Genomic DNA, 10,981 nt, shown 5'->3' with positions numbered 1-10,981 from the left:
CCCAAATAAGCAAGGCCTGTAGTATATGTTTGGTGATGTATTATTAGCACATGTTACACAGTTTACTGACATGGTTTCATGCCAATTTTTGTTGTGAGCATACCAATTTCGGTGGTGAGCATGCCAATTCTTGTGAGCAAATAAAAATTGAGTTTTGTGAGTTAAAGGATCCCTGGTGTCTTTTCACCTTAATCCTGATCTAAGAATCAGCAATCCTGAGTCATCATCCTGAGAAACTGGGATGTGACAGATGACCAGGCCCAAAGAACTGTGGTGAATGGAGTTAAATCCAGTTGGTGGCCAGTCACAAGTTGTGTTCCCCAGGGCTCAGTATTGGGGCCAGTTCTGTTTAATATCTTTATCAATGATCTGGACGAGGGGATCAAGGGCACCCTCAGTAAGTTTGCAGACAACACCAAGTTGGGAGGGAGGGTTGATCTGCTTGAGAGTAGGAAAGCTCTACAGAGGGATCTGGACAGGCTGGATCGATGGGCCGAGGCCAATTGTATGAGGTTGTCCTGGTTTTGGCCGGGATAGAGTTAACTTACTTTCTAGTAGCTGGTATAATGCTATGTTTTGGATTCAGTATGAGAAGAATGTTGATAACACACTGATGTTTTCAGTTGTTGCTAAGTAGTGTTTAGACTAAGCCAAGGATTTTTCAGCTTCTCATGCCCAGCCAGCAAGAAGGCTGGAGGGGCACAAGAATTTGGGAGGGGACACAGCCAGGACAGCTGACCCAAACTGGCCAAAGGGATAATCCATACCATATGATGTCACATCTAGTATATAAACTGGTTGGAGGGGGTGGGGGAATTGCCGCTGGGGAACTAACTGGCCGTTGGTTGGCAAGCGGTGAGCAATTGCATTGTGCATCACTTGTATATTCCAATCCTTTTATTATTGTCATAGTATTATTGTTATTATTATCATTATTAGTTTCTTCCTTTCTGTTTTATTAAACTGTTCTTTTCTCAACCCACGAGTTTTACTTTTTTTTCCAATTCTCTCCCCATCCCACTGGGGGGGGCGCGAGTGAGCGGCTGCGTGGTGCTTAGTTGCTGGCTGAGGTTAAACCACGACAGAGGTTCAATGAGGCTAAGTGCTAGGTCCTGTACTTGGGTTACAACAACTCCATACACGCTTGGGAAAGAGTGGCTGGAAAGCTGCCTGGCAGAAAAGGACCTGGGACGTGGTTTAGTGGTTCACTTGGCAGTGTTTACAGTTGGACTTGATGATCTTAAAGTTCTTTTCCAGCCTAAATGATTCTATGATTCTATGACTAGATAGGACAAGACTGCCAACTCAGCAAAAATAGTAATGCAGTCACAATTTGGAAAAAGAACAGGCAAGCCTGGACCATGAAAGCAGCTTCGGTGAAAGGCACCGCAGCAGGAGGGCCAGAGCTGTGAGGGGGAGCCCTGCTGGGTACAGTAAAACCAACACCTTTGCTGTGACTGTACCAGGGCTTCAGTGGCCGGTTTCTCATACAAATGCTTGTGTTCACACAGAGAGATGTTTATGAAGTCTGTAATCCCAAATGCTTGAGCTCTTCAGGAAAAGGACATATTTGACTTCACTCGGATTAAATGCAGAAGTTGCTAATGTAAATGTGAAGATTTCAGGGACCAAAGTCCTTCTACTAATATCCCCTGTGATTTTTACAAGGCACAAATCAGTACCTCTGCAGGTAAGTCCTGCAGTGACTGACAAAAGCAATACTATGTCCTGCCATGCTTCTAGCCATCCATTTATTTTCCTCCTCCTCCTCCCCGTCCTCCCTTCAGCCTCCACCTCCAGCCTCCTTGCAAATGGACACACCTGGAAGGACTGGGTCTGCAGAGACACATGCTGCAGAGCACTGACCCCTTGCAGAGAGCACCTCTCTGCCTGGCTAGCAGCATGCTCATCAGGATATGACAAAATTCATATTTCTAGTAGGTGAAGTGGTTATGGTCACAGAAAAGATGATTTATTGCACTGAAGCCTCCTGGGGTTTCAGTAGCCAAAAAGCAAGCAGCTGGTGACCATCAGGGAACACCAGGGAGACTACGCTGGGTGTAAGCCAGCTCTGCAGAGCACTGTGGCTTTCAGGCAGACACAGGGCTCTCCCCTGTCAGGGGACATGGAAATGCTGAGGGCTGGGACTGCATGACCAAGGGTGGCCTTAAAAGAGCTGCTGAGAGATGCAGCCTCCTGCTGCTCAGTGCTGAAAAGAGCTACAGCCCTTTAGCTGAGGCAATCTTAGATTATGATTGCCCTGATGGAAAAAAAAAAAACCACCTCATATAACCAGCTTAAATATAGAGAAGCTGTAACAGTCTGGAGAGTTGTGGCATGTCATCCCAGCCAGTCTCCTATTAATACCAACAGGAGCAAGGACTACATGGTCAGCTAGCTGAACGTGCAGCCGAATTGCAGAGCACAGGAACAAGTACTCTGATGCTCAGTGCTGTCCATTGCAAAGTTTGCCCTGAATAACTTGTGATTTTGTTTTACTCCACATTTTCTTACTGATTTATTACCTTGGGTTAACAGTTAAGATTGAACCAGTTTGCAACAGCATGTCCTGCTACCATGTATTTTTTCTGTGTGTGGGCTTCAGGAAAAACCCAAGACAACAAGGTATGCTGTTAAAACAGGCAGTGTTCTGGAAACCCTAATTCTGTAGCGCAGTGTAATCCACTAAAGGCTAGTCAGCAGTTTCTAGCATTACGATCGGTTTCCATGATCTGAAAAGAGGTGACGCAGACGATCTGTGCATTAGCAGGTATCCTTGGACTGACGTTTCTATTGCTACTGCAATCTCTCTTCCTCACGCCCTTCTGCACACCGTGTGCTGGAGCCACTGACTGCCAGCCCTAGGACCCTCAGCCAATTTTCACTGTCGGTACTATGCGTGTTGACCTTGAAAAGCCTGCTCCTTGCATAGCTGCCTTTCAACCCTGAGATCTGAACAGAACAAGGTTTCACCCAGATTCTTTCCCATTACATTTTTGTAGTTGCCCAAGAGGTTTCTGCCTTGCTTGAGCAAAGGAAGAGGTGCAAAAAGATGGGTGAAGGGGGATGTTGCTGACCAGAATTACCCATTTAACTGCCCACTGTCCTCCAGACATGCAAGCCTGTGGCACAAATCCTGCTGTAAGCCCTGGAGAACGTGCAGTGCACTGCACTTTTCTGTGGTGCTCAGATGCATGTGATATCCTTTCCTTGCTTCCCATGTCACGTCTTCACAGAACTGTAGCTTGCGGCGTAAGCTGCGGTGAATGTAGGGTTGCCTGCAAGACTGGACAGGAAGACCAGACCAGAATGGTGTGGCTGTGGCAGGGGTGCAAGCAGGAGGTGGGGATTAGTAAGGGGAGACAATGTCTAGCATGGTTTTCCATAAGGGAAATACTTTAAAGTTTTTAATAGTTTTAAGCCCCTTGGAGTGTCCAGTTTGTGCCTTGGTTAAATGTGGGAGGCACTGCTCCTCATCAGCAAGCCTGCTCTGAGTGCTACGGACGCTGTGTGCGTGAAGTGACTCTTTCATAAACCCTCTAGCAGCAAGTAGCTTTACTGAGCAGTTGCTTATAATGATTTATTTTTTGTGAGGCAGTTTTCCAAATCTATTTTCAAGAAATAGTTGTTTTCTGGACAGAGGAAATACATATGGAGTTGAATAAATATCCAAGGCTGAGCTCCTTCACAGAAGGCAAAGCTCCTGGCATTGCATAGTCTCCACCTGAGGCCTGTTTGCTGTTCATTAGGTGACCACTGGCTTTTACTTCATTGATGTGAGCAGCAAAAAGCACCTTGCTGTGCTTTAAAAGAGGAGCTTCCCTATATCACTTGTGTTTCATTGGGAGAGGAGATGCTAACACATCAGTCTTTTGGGATTAGAAGGGAACTCTTGCTTCGGGAACTCTTGCTTCAGGAACTCTAACGACTAGGTTTTCAAAACATTGAGTACGGTGGCATTTGAAGCTAGCTGAAACTCAGGTTGAAGACGAGTCTTTTACTGTACTTCCAAGAGTGTGTTTAACCCTCTTTTGTCAGAAGGAATGCTTTATAAAACTTCTGGCTGGCTCAATTACATGTTATTAATTTTATTCCCAGACCTGATGTGGAACAGCTACAAACACCAACAAAGTGACCCACATGTCAATTTTTTTATTAAGGCTCAAAGTCTTGAAGCTAGATGTTTGAGCAACAGTAGAGGGAAAAATGAATTCAATTTACTGGCAGGGGTATAAGCCTCTATGTCATGGGATCTTCTCCACTCCTTTGAGCCATCATTTGTACAGTTTTCTTGAGTCCTTTTCTCAAAACAAACAGGCGAACCTGGAAGCTGAAGAATGGTTATCACATGGAGGAGAGCAGATAAAAAGAGCTGACCAAGCATGCTGGCTTCAGCAGGTATGCAGACTGTCTGGGCTGGAAGCCCCATACCCAAGCAAATGAGCCCTGCTGAAGTTCACCATCTCCACTCAGGTTGCTTCCCTAGGAGACCAGCCTTCACTGGGGGAGAAGACTACCCTGCGGCGGGCTCTTCTTGGTAAGCACAGCAAAGGACAGCCAGCCATGGCACAGGTCACAGGCAGAAAGGACAGGTTTTACCGGGCAAAGCTGTATGTCAGCAGACTCCCAGTTTCACCAGGGGTACACCACGTTGGAGCTAGAAGGCTGGATAACCAGATGTATTCGGGGACTTCAGGATAATCTTGGCATCAGGTAATTTTTGAAATGTTTGTAAGAATCAGGCGTTTGAGAATGGGGGGTGCTGGCAAAGCCAGCTGCAGAAAACTTTATCTACATCCTAGAGACCCTTAAATTTCTGGTCAGAATACCGTGTCTTTTGCTACCATGATTTATAGTGAGGTACCTGCTGCTGAAGAGAGAGAACAAATTCTTCTCTCTTGAGAGCCAAGCAAGAACCATCATTCCTCCCACACCCAGGAGAGGTGCAGGCGTGCAGCCATCACCCCTCCATGTCTACTGCAGCATACAGCAGTGGAAAAGTAGTTGCCCAGCTCAGGGTTCAGTCTCCTTGCTGGGTTTGAGAGCATCTCTGTGCTATGTCAGGAATGAGACCCTCCTTATCTCCCACAGTGGCTCTTTGTAGCAGAAATCTTTGATGTGGAGATTGTCTGAGGAGGAAAATGCATGTTTAGTTATCCTAAAGGGCAAGGCATTCACCTCCAAAGCTGCAGTTCTCAGTCCCATTTCCCAATGCCATTTCTGTGCCGGGAAGCAAACATGTCTTCCTGCTCCTTCCTGGAAAAAGTTGGCATTGGCAGATGCTGCATGCCAAGCACCTCCAGAGGAGGGGCTGTGGAAGGCTCCATATGCAGGCTTGGTGTGTTCAGGATGAGCGTGGATCTGCAGGCTAATCCTCAGGCTGGAGGAGACCCGTGTTTTGAGTAGTCCCAGAAGCAGAAGTTGGTGAACATGGGGAGCTTTAATTGGAAAGTGCATAGGCATTTATGTTTTCAAAAACCTTCAGGGTTAGTTAGTGGCCAAGCAGAAATCCTGCAGTGCACAAATCTGGATTTGGGTTTTTAAATCCCCCATAACCTTTCTGTTTGTCTGAGCAAAAGTAACTTCAAATGTATTTCAAGAATACGGCTTCCCAAACATGCAGCAAAGGCTGCTAACTCTAGCTTTCACATTAACTGGAATCGGCTTAATCAAAACACGTCATGTTGATCTGAAAGCCTTTGGTTTACCTTGATGGATTTTCCCTAAGAGCTTTTACACCCATACACTTGAGCAAAGTGACCAAACTGCCCCCATGCAATCCGCAGTACTTCAAGACCAAATACACCTAGTAAATAGAAAGGAAAAATTCAGGTTTTCAATTTAGGCTCAAAGCGATCTAATGCCGTGTTATTAAATAGCTTTTCCCACACTTGAATGACCCTCTTGTCTCCAGCAAAGACATGTTTCCAAACCAGTCCCAAGTTAGCTAATTTCAGCCTCAAACAAAAACCAGGGAGGCCACTTGGCAAAGTGAACAAAGGCAAGGGGAAGCTTTTCCTTTAGCTTGCAGCATCCTCACCTCTTCTAATGCCAGATGTACTTTCAAAAGCAGAATGTAAATTTGTCCTTAGCTTCCTCTGTTGTAAAGTGACAAATTATAGTCATTATGCAACCAAATACATGTTGCAAAAATACATGTTTACAAACACTTCCTATCCCAAGAGAAACAGAAGGCATAGCTATAAAAGAAGCCCGGAGACTGACATTCATAACAGCTCTTAAGGCCAAGAATGTCACTGAGTGGGGACACAAGCCTCCACTGCGCTAACCATTAAACCAAAAGGATCTTTGCTAATCTAATAAGTCACTGTAAGATTTGGTAGATAACCCTGCTTCTGCTAGGGTGGCATCAAAAAGAGTGCTAGTCTGTACGTGTTGGTGTATTTGACCTTACTTCAAACCAAGGACAATGTCCTCTGAAGCTTTGGCTAGAAAACAACATGGTATATGTCTTCTATGCTCTTCTAAATAATTTGTCAACATTGAAGTTATCATATTTATCTCATCTGGTATACAGTAAATGTAATACCACCCCTTTTGAACAGAAGCTGTAAGATAGAAAAAAAATAGCTTGTAGACATCTGCTGCTTACGAGCTTTTTTTCTGAGAAGATCCGCATGCAGCAGGACAACAGAATGGCCTGTCTGCTGCAGGTGGCATCATTCCTAGCCACCAGATCACAAACTGTAAATCTTTAGGAGAAAGCTTGAAATGCTTTTTTTATTTAGTCTTTTACAGTCTGTAGAAACTCGCATACCGCAAAAGTTCAAAAGAGAGCATTTGTCAGAATCAGACAAGGTCCCCTTGTGTACTTCATGGTTGCTTTTTAATTTGTGCAGAGATTAGGGATGTCTTTAACACAAGAATGATTTATCCACAGTGGCTCAATAACACTAACTTCACACAAATTCTTCTGCTTCATGGTTGTTTGGTTTGGTTTTGTGGCTGGAGCATCTGTATAATCCCAGTATGTGGAGGAAGTCCCAATTGCCTGATAATTTGGATGTTCCTAGGCTAAAAACTTTGAAAACTCCCTTGTAAAACAGATTAAATTGAGAGCAATTTTATTCAGTCTGTTCCACTCCTGCCCCTTCCCTTTTTGAAGGGTTCATTTAAAAACAAACAAAAAGGAATGCTGCCCAAGAATTGCAGGGTTTTTTCTTAATTGCCTCACTTGGAAGCTCTCTGTCTTTAACTGTGCTGTAGCTAGAAATTTCTTCCAATTTACACACTTACTCCTATGCTTGAAAACTTCCACAGGTGAACATTTATGTTCAGTTGTGTCTGTGATAGCCAAGTATGACAGTTCACTGGAGACCCAGCCTGCACTTAACGTCCATCAAGGCAGTGAGGAAAACCAGCTGACCTCCTTTGCTACTGCCTTTAAGCTTGCTGTTACACCAGTAAGTTTGAGTAAGCGGTGATTGCAAATCACCAACATAGTGGTGAAAGCATTAACAACGCTAATGTGTTTTCTAGATTTAAAAGCTTGAGGACTTGCCGTAGCTTATAAGCTCAGTGTGGTAAGCCATGAGCAAAAGCATAAAGGAAGGCTGCAGCAATTTTGTGCCATTGCAAGACAAAGGTATTTGAAAGGTGAGGATTTTGAAAACTTTCCTGGAAGAATTTTAAGAGGTAGGAAGCCAAACAATATAACTAAGCAATGATTTTTTTTTTTAAACAATGTATCTCTTCACCGTTAAAATTTAAGGCAGGCAAACTCCACCATGAGGGTGCAATAAGGTAGGCTTTGCTGTAAGTGGCAGAGAGCTTTAATTTGCTGCTCTTGTTCTAAGGGATCAGATGATGATCTTTACATTGGTAGACCAGGAAATAATTTAAACATAATTAATCTGAGCTAACCCCGAAACTCTTGGGAACACGATGGTGTTCGATGCAAGGGGAGGTTTAACTTGCTCTTTATCAGGGATGCGATATTACTGTTTGAATTAAGACAAGTCTTGATTAAACTTGACCTAAGTGAGAATACAGTTGGGTTAATATTACGTTTGCTTAGACTGTAGTTCTAGTATACTTTAGAGTGGAGGAAGACTAAACTATTGTTTTACAGAGGACTGATGTAGCAACCTATTTTTATAAATGCTGTGCAAGTTCTCCGTTGCTTATGCCTGGTTCTCACATTCTTGTTTCAGTAACTGTTCTTTTGGAAAATGCATTACAATTCAACCTTATCAGCATTAATCTTTGTTCTCTATCTAACAATTAGTAAATAGGTTATTTTATACTTGTATGCCTTTTCAGATAGGCTGTAAAGATAGCTGTCTGTGGGGTTTTTTATTATTTGTATTTAAAAACACACAAAACACTAAAGCAAAAATCCCTACAGCAATCCCTACTTTTGAGAGACAAGTTAAGGAGAAACTTAGAAATGAAATGCATTCACATGGATCCTGAGAGACTAACAGCTGAATGCAATATTTTGAAAAACAGTACTTTTGTCTGGGACTACCAAATTAGGATATATTTTGGTAGTTCAAATGAAACCTATCTCCTTTTGTCTGACTGAAAGGACCAAGCTAGATGCTATACCTCCTCCCAATGTCTTTAGAGTATGGCCCTTCATTCCACAAAACCCAGGCTATTTTTTTTTGAAGGCTGCCTGATTTTTCAAGTACAAGAAGAGAGGAGAGGAGGGAGTTTGGTTGTGTAGCTGCCTCCAGAAGCTACTTGCAGCTTCAGAGCAGATACCAATTCCCTCCTCCTACACACAGTCAGCTCCCCCCCCTTGCAAACTGTCTGCAACCTGCAGCCCTGCTGCAGGATTCACCTGTTCAGTTGTGAAACACAGACCACGCCAGGCATCTCCTCTGCAAGGCTTTGTAAAAAAAAAAAACAACCAACAAACAAACAAAATGCCTCGAAGTGGAGCCAGTAGCTTGAAAATGGCTTTATCTTTTTTTAGAGCGTTAGGTGCTGGAGGTGCCGCTCTCAGGTTCCAGCTGCCCTGAAGGCAAGCCTGCAGCCCATGGCACAGAGGGTGGCCTTGCAGAGTGCACCCACCTGGTGTTCCCACAGAGCCACGAGCATCTGATCCAACACCCACCCAGTTGAGAGACGGAAGTGTAATGCCTAAATTAGCTGTATTCACAGACCAAAACCCCGAACTTGAGGGAAAGATGATACTTTCTTGGAAGTAGCTATTTAAAACATCAAGTAAATTTCTACATTATGACTCTTCTAGGTGCAACAACTTGAAAATAAAGTAATATATCCAGGTGCCACATCTTTTTCACAATAGCGTGAAATCATCTCCTATAATTTTGGGCAGATCATCTTTCTGAATTGGCCACTTCTGCTTCTCACCTGCTCATTGAGCCAAAAAAATAGCGGTTTGTATATTTTGGGGAGGGGGTGAGGGAAGAAGCAGATGAAGGTTTTTCTATATGGATTGAGATGACCCAAAATGAAAGCAGTTGTGCAAAATAGCCAAATCTGAGATCTATTCCCTTGTTCTATGCTGCTCATTTGTACCAGCTTGCTGTGTCTGGCCCTCGGAAGGAGCACACAGCCTTTCCCGGCTGAAAGCCCAGTTGGACCTATTCAAGCACACAAATGACACTCTTCAGGCCACCTCCATTTTTCTCCTCAACTTATAAAACACCCCCCCAGGAAAAAAAAAAAAGCTCTGTGCCTGCACCTGGCTCTTTCAAGCAGCTCTCTCCCCTCGCAAAGTACCTCCAAAAAAATCCCCTCTGCAGCCTGTTAGACACAATTCCTCTTGCTCCAAATCACTGTTCCCCTGCAGAAAAAACACATAAGCTGGCACGCATGTGCAGCAACAGTGCAATCCCACCCCTATAGCACCTGCAGGAGGGCAATGAGGGAAAAAGTCTCTCCAGGTGCCGTGTGTGCCATTGCCTGCTGCTGCCGGGGGGACGGGGCAGAGTCAGCTCTGAAAATCCGGGTGGGGTACTGGGAAAGGCCGAATGTGCCAAATGGACTGGGAAAAGGCAGAAAAGCAGGGTGTGACTCTAAATCAGAAACTAAGCAGCTTTGTGCAGTTAAAGCAAGATGAGCGTGGCCTGAGTTTAGCCTTCTGGCCGGTGGTGAGAAGGTGCCGAGATGCTGCCTAAGCTGGACATGGTGTTTTGGTGTGCTGGGGCTACAATGCGGCCATGTTGGCATTGCCCTGGAAACAGCGAGAAAGCCCTGCTCTGGAGGCTGCCTTACAAAGGGCTGCTAGTGGCAATAGGACATCTGGAAACCACGTGAAAGCTGCAGATGGTGGAAATGTGGTACGTGGGAAGCATGTGAATTGCTCAGTAAGCCTCTAGGAATGGTGATGGAAACTCCTACATGGTAGAGATCTTCCTTGGGTGTCTCAGGAAGGAGTTTATGATAATCACAGTGCAAGCTACAGCTTGCACTCATGCAAAAAATATCAACATTATTTCTGGATAGGGAGATTGAGTCACCTTTCAATTTTAGGTAAATCTGATGGGTGGTTTGTGTGACAGAGAAACAGGAATTGAATAGCATTTGTAGGTCACGTAATACAATCCCCTACAGCAGGTACAACTATACCATCGAGTCCTGTTGACAAAGCAATCTCACCTTGAATTTAAAAGCTATTTTACTACTGGAAAATTGTCACAGAAATGTGATTCTTTTCTCAGAGTATTAGGAGGCATGTGAGCCAATGTAATTTGAGTGTTTTGTTTTGTCTTGTCTTCCCCCAGTCTTTAGACAGTCATGGAGGAAAAAACAAATCCTGTAACTTAAAATTATATTGATTTTTTTTTTCCCCCAATTAATATTTCCTGTTTAAGGTTGCATCATTTATAAATGTTAAAGTCCCCTAAATTAATTCAATACTGCCAGTCCACAAATTCAGTTCTTGGTATGAATGGTGCTGTGAACTCAGGACGTTCTATGCTTTAGTCCTGGTATTTGTTTAAATTTGCTTCATTTTTCCTTTTCACTAGTTGTTCTGCTAGAA

The sequence above is a fragment of the Haliaeetus albicilla genome, chromosome 1 (genome assembly GCF_947461875.1).
Source record: "Haliaeetus albicilla chromosome 1, bHalAlb1.1, whole genome shotgun sequence".
Lineage (NCBI taxonomy): Eukaryota > Metazoa > Chordata > Aves > Accipitriformes > Accipitridae > Haliaeetus > Haliaeetus albicilla.
This window is presented reverse-complemented; position numbering follows the sequence as displayed.